The sequence below is a fragment of the Pongo abelii genome, chromosome 19 (genome assembly GCF_028885655.2).
Source record: "Pongo abelii isolate AG06213 chromosome 19, NHGRI_mPonAbe1-v2.0_pri, whole genome shotgun sequence".
Classification (NCBI taxonomy): domain Eukaryota; kingdom Metazoa; phylum Chordata; class Mammalia; order Primates; family Hominidae; genus Pongo; species Pongo abelii.
Window position 1 is genome coordinate 24,359,857 of NC_072004.2, and position 11,491 is coordinate 24,371,347.

Here is an 11,491-nt window from a genome sequence, read left to right on the forward strand (position 1 = left end):
ATTGAGCCTTAGTGAAAAACTAAACATCCTGTGATAAAAACTAGAAACAAGCTATCTGTGAATATGCTTGGTGATGTGTGAGTTTATCCCACAGAAGTATACCTTTGTTTTCATACTGCAGGTATGAAAAACTCTTTTACTTGAATCTAAAAGAATAAATTTCTGAGGCCTTTGAGTCTTGTAGTGTAAAACCAAATATTCCATCATAAAAACTAGAAATAAGCTATCTGTGAAGATGCTTTGCAATGTGTGGATTCATCTCTCAGTGTTAAACCTTAGTTTTGTTTCAGCAAGTTGGAAACACTTTATTTGTAGACTCTACGAAGGGACATTTTGGAACCCATTGAGACCTATAGTGAAACACTGAATATTTTGCAATGAAAACTGAAAACATGTTATCTATGAAAACGCTTCGCATGTGCAGATTCTACTCAGACAGGTAAACCTTTCTTTATATATAGTAGGTTGGAAACACTGTTTTTGTAAATTGTAAGAGAGGGTAATTTAGAGTCCATTGAGGCCTATAGTGAAAAATGCAATATTCCATGAGAAAAACTAAAAAAAGTTTATCTGTGAAAATGCTTTGTAATGTGTGGATTCATCTTACTGATTTAACCATTGTTTGTATTCAGGAAGTTGATAATAGTCTCTTAGTAAAATCTAAGAAGGAACATTTTGAAGCCCATTGATGCTTATATTGAAAAACCAGTTATCCCACGATAAAAACCAGAAACAAGCCATTTGTGAAAAATGCTCTGTGATGTGTGGATTCATCTCAAAGAGTTAAAATTTTGTTGAGGCCAATCCTGAAAAACAAAATATTTTGTGGTATAAACTATAATAAAACTATCTCTGAAAATGCTTTCTGATGTGTGATTTCATCTCACAGAGTTTAACTTTTCTTGATTCAGCAGGTTGGAAACACTTTTTTTTGTAGAATCTATGAAAGGGCATTTCAGAGCCTATTGAGTCATACAATAAAAAAGTGAATATCCCTTGATAAAAACTTAAAAAAGCTATCTGTGAAAATGCTTTTCAAGGTGTGAGTTGATCTCAAGGCTTATATTGAAAAACCAATATCTGGTGATAAAAATTAGAAATAAGCTATCTGTGAATTAGCTTTGCAATGTGTGGATTTATCTCACAGAGTTAAACCTATGTTTATAAACAGAGGTTGGAAACACTCTTTTAGTAGAATCAGAAAAAAGACATTTCTGAGCCCTTTGAGGCCTGTAAAGAAAAATCAAATATTTCCCAATAAAAACTGAAAAAAACTATCTGTAAAAACACTTTGCCATGTGTGGATTCATCTCACAGAGTTAAAGCCTTGTTTTGATTCAGCAGGTGGTAAATGCTTTTTTTGTAGAATCCACCAAGGGACATTTCAGAGCCCATGAAGGCCTATAGTAAAATACCAATAAAAACTAGAAACAAGCTGTGTGGTAAAATGCTTCATGATGTGTGGAATCATCTCACATAATTAAACCTTTGTTTCTATTAAACAGGTTGGAAACACCCTTTTAGTAGAATCTATGAAGGATCATTTTGAAGCCCATTGAGGCCTATAGTAAAAACTGGATATCCCATGATAAAAACTAGAAACAAGCTATCTGTGAAAATGCTTTGTGATGTGCAAATTCATCTCATAGAGTTAAACCTTACTTTTAAATCAGAGGGTTGGAAACACTTTTTTTTGTAGAATCTAAGAAGAGACATTTCAAAGCCCATTGAGTCCTATGGTAAATAACCAAATATTCCCTGATAAAAACTAGAATCAAGCTATCTGTGAAAATGCTTTGCAATGTGTGGATTTTTCTTACTGAGTTAAGCCCTCGTTCTGATTCCATAGTCTGGAAACACTAATTTTGTAGACTGTATGAGAGGACATTTTGGAGCCCCTTGAGGCCAATTCTGAAAAACTGAATATATCTTGATAAAAACTATAAAGAAGCTATCTCTGAAAATGCTTTATGATGTGTGATTTCATCTCACAGAGTTAAATTTTTCTTCTGATTCGGCAGTTTGTAAATGCTTTTCTTGTAGAATCTATGAGGTGATATTTCAGAGCCCAGTGAGTGCGACAATAAATAAATGAATATCCCTTGACAAAAACTACAAACAAGCTATCTGTGAAAACACACTGAGATGTGTGAATTCATCTCACAGAGTTTAAACTTTGTTTTGATTCAAAAGGTTGGAAACACTTTTTTTGTAAAATCAACCAAAAAATATTTCTGAGCCTGTTGAGGCCTATAGTGAAAAACCAATATGCCATGATAAAGTCTAGAAACAAGCTGCCTGTGAATTATCTTTGAAATGTTTGGACTTATTCCACAGAGGTAAACCCTTTTTTGTTTTTGATTCAGCAGGTTGTAAACTGCTGTATAATCTATGAGGAGACATTTTGGAGCCCATTAGGACCTATAGTGAAAAACCAAATATCTTTTGATAAAAACTAGAAACAAACTAACTGTGAAAATGTTTGTGATATGTGGCTTTATCTCAGAGTTAAACCTATGTTTATATACAGCAGGTTGGCAACACTCTGTTAGTAGAATCTAAAAGAAGAAATTTCTGAGTCCTTTGAGGCCTATCATGTAAAAGCAAATACCCCCAATAAAAACTGAAAAAACATTATCTGTGAAAATGCTTTAAGATTTGTGGATTCATCTCACAAAATTAAACCTCTGTTTTGATTCAGAAGGTTGGAAACACTGTTTTTGTAGCATCTACAGAAGTAAATTTCGGAGCTCATAGTGGCCTATACTAAAAAAAACAGATATCCCATGATAAAAACTAGAAACAAGCTGTGTGTGAAAATGTTTTGTAATGTGTGGATTCATGTTACAGAGTTAAATTATTCTTTTCATTTAGCAGGTTGGAAACACTGTTTTTGTAGCATCTATGAAGGGACATTTCAGAGCTTATTGAGGCCTATAGTGAAAAACCGAACATGCCATGATAAAATCTAGAACAAGATCTCTGTAAAAATGTTCTGCAATATGTGATTTCATCTCACAGATTTTAATTTTTGTTTTGACTCAGCAGGTTGGAAACACTCTTTTTGTAGAATCTATGAAGGTACATTTCTCAGTCAGCTGAGGACTATAGTGAAAGGCTGAATATCCTGTGATAAAAACCAGAAAGAAGTTATCTGTGAAAATTCTTTGCAATTTGTGGATTTATCTCATGATGTTAAACTTTTCTTTTGATTCAGCAGTTTGGAAACTCTCCTTTTTTACAATCGACTAGGAGATATTTCAAAGCCCATTGAGGCTTGTCATGAAAAATCTAATATCCTGCTATAAAAACAATAAAGAAATTATCTCTGAAAATGCTTTGCAATGCGTAATTTTACCTCACAGAGTTAAACCTTTCTTTTGATTCAGCAGGTTAAAAACACTCTTTGGCCGGGCATGGTGGCTCATGCCTGTAATCCCAGCACTTTGGGAGGCCAAGGCAGGTGGATCACGAGGTCAAGAGATCAAGACCATCCTTGCCAACATGGCGAAATCCTGTCTCTACTGAATATACAAAAAATTAGCCAGGCATGGTGGCAGGCACCTGTAGTCCCAGCTACTCAGGAGGCTGAGGCAGGAGAATGGCATGAACCCGGGAGGTGGAGCTTGTAGAATATATGATAGGATATTTCAGAGCAAACTGAGGCATATAGTGATAAACCAAATATACTGTGATAAAAACTAGAAACAAGGTATCTGTAAAAATGCTTTGTGATGTGTAGATTCATCCTACACAGTTAAAACTTTGTTTTACATCAGCACTTTGAAAACACCCTGCCTGTACATTCTACAAGGGGACAATTTGGAGCCCATTTTGGCATGTAGTGAAAAATCAATATCCCACAATAAAAACTATAAACATCTATCTGTGAAAATGTTTGTGATGTGTGGATTTATCTCAAAGAGTTAAAACTTTGTTTTGATTCAGCAGGTTGGAAACACTTTTTTTTTGGTAGAATCTAAGCAGGTACATTTTGGAGCCATTTGAGGCCTATAGTGAAAACGGAATATCTCGCAATAAAAACTAGAAGCAATGTATCTGTGAAAATGCTTTGTGATGTGTGGATTCATCTCACAGAGTTAAACCTTTCATCTGATTCAGCAGGTTGGAAATACTGCTTTTATAGAATCTATGAAACAATATTTCAGAGTCCATTGAGTTCTACAGCAAAAAATCCAATGTCTCACAATAAAGACTAGAAAAAATCTATCTATGAAAATGATTTGCGACGTGTGGATTCATCTCACAGAGTTAAGCTTTAGTTTTGATTCAGTAGTTTTGAAACACTTTTTTTGTAAAATCTATGAAGGAACATTTTGGAGCCCATTGAGGCTTACAGAGAAAAATGGAATATCCCGTGATAAAAACTCAAGGCAAGCTATCTGTGAAAATGTTTTGCCATGAGTAAATTCGTCTCAGAGAGTTAAACCTTTGTTTTGATTCAGTAAGTTGGAAATGCTCTTTTATACAATCTATGAGGGGATATTTTGGAGCCCATTGAGGCATACAGTAAAAAACCAAATGTCCCATAATAAAAAACTATAAAAAGCTATGTCTGAAAATTCTCTGTAATGTGTGATTTTATCTCACAGAGTCAAACCTTTCTTTTGATTTAGCAGGTTGGAAACACTCTTTTTCTTGAATGTGCGAAAAGACATTTTGGAGCAAATTGAGGCCTACACTGAAAAACTGAATATCCCATGATAAAAACTAGAAACAAGCTATCTTTGAAAATGCTTTCTGTTGTGTGGGTTTCTTTCACAGAGTTATACCCTTGCTTTGAATCAGCAGGTTGGAAACACTATATTTTCAGAATCCATGAAGCAACATTTCAGAGCCCATGGAGGACTATATTGAGAAACCGAATATCCTGCAATGAAAACTAGAAATAAGCAATCTGTGAAAATGCTTTGTGATATGTGGATTCATCTCATAAAGTTAAACTTTGGTTTTGATTCAACAGGCTAGGAACACTGTTTTTTTGTAGAATCTACAAAGGGACATTTTGGAGCCCATCAAGGCCTATGGTGAAAAACTGAATATTCCCTATAAAAAATAGAATGAAGCTATCTGTGAAAATGCTTTCTAATATGTGGATCTCAGAATTAAAACTTTATTTTGATTCAGCAGTTTAAAAACACCCTTTTTGAAGCATCAACAAAGGGATATTTCAGAGCCCATGTGCATGTATATTGATAAACAAAATATCCTATGACAGAAACTAACAACTATTTATTTGTGAAAATGCTTTGCAATGTGTGGATTTATCTCGGAGAGTTAAACCTTTATTTTCACTAAGAAGGTTGGGGCAGTTATTTTGTAGAATACACAAAAAACACATTTTGGAGCCTATTGAGGCCTACAGTAAAAAATTGAATATTTCACAACAAAAACTAAAAACAATCTGTGTGTGAACCTGATTGGCAATGTGTGGATTCATCTCATGGAGTTAAACCTTTGTTTTGATTCAGCAGGTTGGAAATGCTTTTTTTTTGTGGAATCTATGAAGGGTCATTTTGGAGCCCATTGAGGCCTATAATAATAAACCGAATATTTCATGATTTAAGCTAGAAACAAGCTATCCGTGAAAATATTTGTTGATGTGTGGATTAATTTTACAAAGTTAAATCTTTGTTTTTATTCAGCAGGTTAGAAATGCTCTTTTTGTAGAATCTGTGAAGGGACATTTCAGTGCCCATTGAGGCCTACAGAGGCCTACAGTAGAAAACAAAATATCCCACAATAAAAAATAGAAACAAGCTCTATGTGAAAATGCTTTGTAATGTGTTCATTCATTTTACAGAGTTAAACCTTTGCTTTCATTCAGCAGGTTGAAAAAACTCTTTTCTAGAATCTACAAACCAACATTTCTAAGCCGATTCAGGCCTACGGTGTAAGGGCGACTATCTCGTGATTAAAACTAGAAACAAGCTATCTGTGAAAATAATTTGTGCTGTTTGCATTCATTTTACTGAGGTAAACCTTTGTTTTGATTCTGTAGGTAGGAAAAACTCTTTTTGTAGGATCTACAAAGGGACATTTCAGAGCCCATTGAGGTCTGCAGTGAAAAATCCAACATCCCATGATAAAAACTAGAAACAAGCTATCTGTGAACATGCTTTGCGATGTGTGAGTTCATCTCACAGAGTTAAAACTTTGTTTTGATTTAGTAGGTAGAAAAAACTGTTCTTTTTTATTATTATACTTTAAGTTTTAGGGTACATGTGCACAATGTGCAGGTTAGTTACATATGTATAGATAGACGCAATAAAAATGATAAAGGGGATATCACCACCAATCCCACAGAAATACAAATTACCGTCAGAGAATACTACAAACACCTCTACACAAATAAACTAGAAAATCTAGAAGAAATGGATAAATTCCTCGACACATTCACCCTCCCAAGACTAAACCAGGAAGAAGTTGAATCTCTGAATAGACCAATAACAGGTTCTGAAATTGTGGCAATAATCAATAGCTTACCAACAAAAAGAGTCCAGGACCAGATGGATTCACAGCCGAATTCTACCAGAGGTACAAGGAGAAATGGGTACCATTCCTTCTGAAACTATTCTAATCAATAGAAAAAGAGGGAATCCTCCCTAACTTATTTTATGAGGCCAGCATCATCTTGATACCAAAGCCGGGCAGAGAAACAACAAAAAAAGAGAATTTTAGACCAATATCCTTGATGAACATTGATGCAAAAATCCTCAATAAAATACCGGCAAACCAAATCCAGCAGCACATCAAAAAGGTTATCCACCATGATCAAGTGGGCTTCATCCCTGGGATACAAGGCTGGTTCAATATACACAAATCAATAAATGTAATCCAGCATATACACAGAACCAAAGACAAAAACCACATGATTATCTCAATAGATGCAGAAAAGGCCTTTGACAAAATTCAACAACGCTTCATGCTAAAAACTCTCAATAAATTAGGTATTGATGGGACATATCTCAAAATAATAAGAGCTATCTATGACAAACCCACAGCCAATATCATACTGAATGGGCAAAAACTGGAAGCATTCCCTTTGAAAACTGGCACAAGACAAGGATGCCCTCTATCACCACTCCTATTCAACATATTGTTGGAAGTTCTGGCCAGGGCAAATAGGCAGGAGAAGTAAATAATGGGTATTCAATTAGGAAAAGAGGAAGTCAAATTGTCCCTGTTTGCAGATGACATGATTGTGTATCTAGAAAACCCCATTGTCTCAGCCCAAAATCTCCTTAAGCTGATAAGCAACTTCAGCAAAGTCTCAGGATACAAAATCAATGTACAAAAATCACAGGCATTCTTATACACCAATAACAGACAAACAGAGAGCCAAATCATGAGTGAACTCCCATTCACAATTGCTTCAAAGAGAATACAATACCTAGGAATCCAACTTACAAGGGATGTGAAGGACCTCTTCAAGGAGAACTACAAACCACTGCTCAATGAAATAAAAGAGGATACAAACAAATGAAAGAACGTTCCATGCTCATGGGTAGGAAGAATCAATATCATGCAAATGGCCATGCTGCCCAAGGTAATTTATAGATTCAATGTCATCCCCATCAAACTACCAAAGACTTTCTTCACAGAATTGGGAAAAACTACTTTAAAGTTCATACGGAACCAAAAAAGAGCCCACATCACCAAGTCAATCCTAAGCCAAAAGAATAAAGCTGGAAGCATCACGCTACCTGACTTCAAACTATACTACAAGGCTACAGTAACCAAAACAGCATAGTACTGGTACCAAAACAGAGATATAGATCAATGGAACAGAACAGAGCCCTCAGAAATAATGCCGCATATCTACAACTATCTGATCTTTGACAAACCTGAGAAAAACAAGCAATGGGGAAAGGACTCCCTATTTAATAAATGGTTCTGGGAAAACTGGCTAGCCATATGTAGAAAGCTGAAACTGGATCACTTCCTTACACCTTATACAAAAACTAATTCAAGATGGATTAAAGACTTAAACATTAGACCTAAAACCATAAAACCCTTAGGAGAAAACCTAGGCATTACCATTCAGGACATAGGCATGGGCAAGGACTTCATGTCTAAAACACCAAAAGCAATGGCAACAAAAGCCAAAATTCACAAATGGGATCTCATTAAACTAAAGAGCTTCTGCACAGCAAAAGAAACTACCATCAGAGTGAACAGGCAACCTACAAAATGGGAGAAAATTTTCACAACCCCCTCATCTGACAAAGGGCTAATATCCAGAATCTACAATGAACTCAAACAAATTTACAAGAAAAAAACAAACAACCCCATCAAAAAGTGGGCAAAGGACGTGAACAGACACTTCTCAAAAGAAGACATTTATGCAGCCAAAAAACACATGAAAAAATGCTCACCATCACTGGCCATCAGAGAAATGCAAATCAAAACCACAATGAGATACCATCTCACACCAGTTAGAATGGTGATCATTAAAAAGTCAGGAAACAACAGGTGCTGGAGAGGATGTGGAGAAATAGCAACACTTTTACACTGTTGGTGGGACTGTAAACTAGTTCGAACATTGTGGAAGTCAGTGTGGCAATTCCTCAGGGATCTAGAACTAGAAATACCATTTGACCCAGCCATCCCATTACTGGGTATATACCCAAAGGACTATAAATCATGCTGCTATAAAGACACATGCACGCGTATGTTTATTGCAGCACTATTCACAACAGCAAAGACTTGGAACCAACCCAAATGTCCAACAATGGTAGACTGGATTAAGAAATTGTGGCACATATACACCATGGAATACTATGCAGCCATAAAAAATGATGAGTTCATGTCTTTTGTAGGGACATGGATGAAATTGCAAATCATCATTCTCAGTAAACTATCGCAAGGACAAAAAACCAAACACCACATGTTATTACTCATACATGAGAATTGAACAATGAGAACACATGTACACAGGAAGGGGAACATCACACTCTGGGGACAGTTGTGGGGTGGGGGGAGGGGGAAGGGATAGCATTAGGAGATATACCTAATGCTAAATGATGAGTTAATGGGTGCAGCACACCAGCATGGCACATGTATACATATGTAACTAACCTGCACATTGTGCACAAGTACCCTAGAAATGGATATTTTAAGAAAAGGGTAATAAACCCTAAAATAAATCTCAAAACTTTTTTTCATTAATTTAAGTAGAAGAAACAGGATGTTTTTAGCTACTTATTCATCTTAGAAATTCTTGCATGGTTTAATTGGCCCTGCATATACATGGAGTGATAGGTGGTAGTTCCCTCCCTTCTGCTCCGAATTAGGGGGCCAGAATACCACTTCCCTTCTTTTCTCATGGTCTTATTGGCATTACACTGTGTTTTGATGATAGCTGGTTTAAGGCAAAAGACATAAAGGGAATACTAATGGTCTACATTTACGTGGTTTAAAGAAATCATATATTGTTGTATATTAAAGGTATCAATGTAAATATAATTATGCCCTTTTGCTACATTAAAACTTGACTGTAACATTGAGGGCTATGGTTTTAAAACTGGTTATGTGAGTGGAAATGCATGGTTCCTGAAACTATTTTCACATTCCCTGAGGTTTAGTAGAAGCTTCAAATTTCCTGTTTCTCCAATTGAACTTCAATGCTTATCTAAGGTCCATGTTAAAGTAGCTGAAAAGCTTTCTTTTGAAAAAGAAAGATATCCATAGCTAAAGTGTAGTTGGAAACCTCCATGAAATTCTTTACCTTCACATACCATATTTTTATGTTGTTTCCTCTTTATAACAATTTAAATCAATCTTGAACATTTTGTTGACTTTATTATGTTTTCTTTGCCCAGATGCTTTCTTCAGTCTACAACTCCCACATTTTCCATAACACCACTTATCACATTGTACATTTATTTTCTTAGCATTATGTAGAACAAAATTTCACAACTGGCCATGAAACAAGGGCACAGGGAGAACTGGGGAAAACATAGTATTTTGGAGTGTACCTCAGTGAGAGAGAAATACATCTAATTGATATAGACAAGGTCTAGATAATAAGTAAGCAGCAGGTGTCTCTTTCATGCACAATCCCCCTCTAAAAGCACTTGAAAGGGTTAAATTTTGAGACAAAAGAGACAACTCTAAAACTTCAGGATCTCGGCTTACTCTTGGTCATTGCTCATGTTCTACCAGACATTGTCCCAAACAGCTAAAAGTGTAAGCCTTGATCTCTGTGGTATTTTATAACTTCAAAACAAAGGAGCTCAGAGACGGAAAACTGAGGCTCAGAGAAGTCAGGACAAGGTGGTATCACAAAAGAGGAACACTTGAAATACCAATTGATCTTTCCTCCTACCTTTAAGTTGAATGGCTCATAAATTATCTCATATGTCTCCACATATTACAAGAAATAAAACTATATGGTTGCATGGTCCTATGACTAAAATTCCCATTGCAAATCTACAGACAAAAATCTCTTCTTCATGTTTCTCATATGAAGTCTAAGCTACATCTGACTTCAGTGAAGATGGCAAATAGCTGTTCCTCTTCCTTAAGCTCACCGTATATTTAACAAAAACTCTATTAAATAGCCCTTCCTCTCTCTTCCTTAAGCTGCAATTAAATTATATGTTATCATTATTTTAGGTTGGCATTTATCTTACACAATTAGCCTCTTTTTCTGTTCTGTGTCTTTTTACAAGGAGTTTTGTAGGTCATAACGTGAGTCAGTGCAACATGAAGATAAATTGCTTGGAGTAGGGAAAAAACAGAAAAAAAAATGGGATTGACAAAGAGGAAAGGAAATTGGTCAGGTTAGCTAATGAGCCAAGAATGTGAGAACATATATTTACTGATCTTTTTTCTTCCTTTCTGCATCTATAATGTATCTCCATTTAACAACCTCCTGGGCTTACAAATGTATAACAAGAAAAAAATATGTGAAGATTACTTTACTGTCCCTAATTACCAATTTTGCCCTGGCAACCATCTACTAAAACTACTAATAAAAAGAAGCATGATTTGTTTCTCCTACAGTTGGCTGAATTTAGTTAAATTAAAAATAAAGTGTTATTGACATTAGCTTCAGAAAATAAAGATCCAAAGCTGACTTGAGCAGTGATTTAACCAGAAAGCGATTAAATTCTATGAATATATATGACAGGCCTTATGTCTGAAGATTTTTATATTGACTCTTCTTATGGGCCTTGTTTTAAAAGATGCCAGAAAAAATATCTAATAATCTAAGGCAATGGCTAATGGAAATGCTACTGTTACAGCTCGAAGGTAACATATTTGTTTAAGAAATAGGTGTACTAGCCTTCCCTGAGACTCTTTTTCTGTAATTAATGATTAGTTGTATTTGTACTATAAATGATGGCGTTTGGATAATGATTACTGACCCGTATGCAGCTCCCAAACCACAGCAAACTTTGAAAATTCAATTACAAGTCCAGATGCTGTATACTGCATATGTAAACTGTTTCAGGAAGGAAGA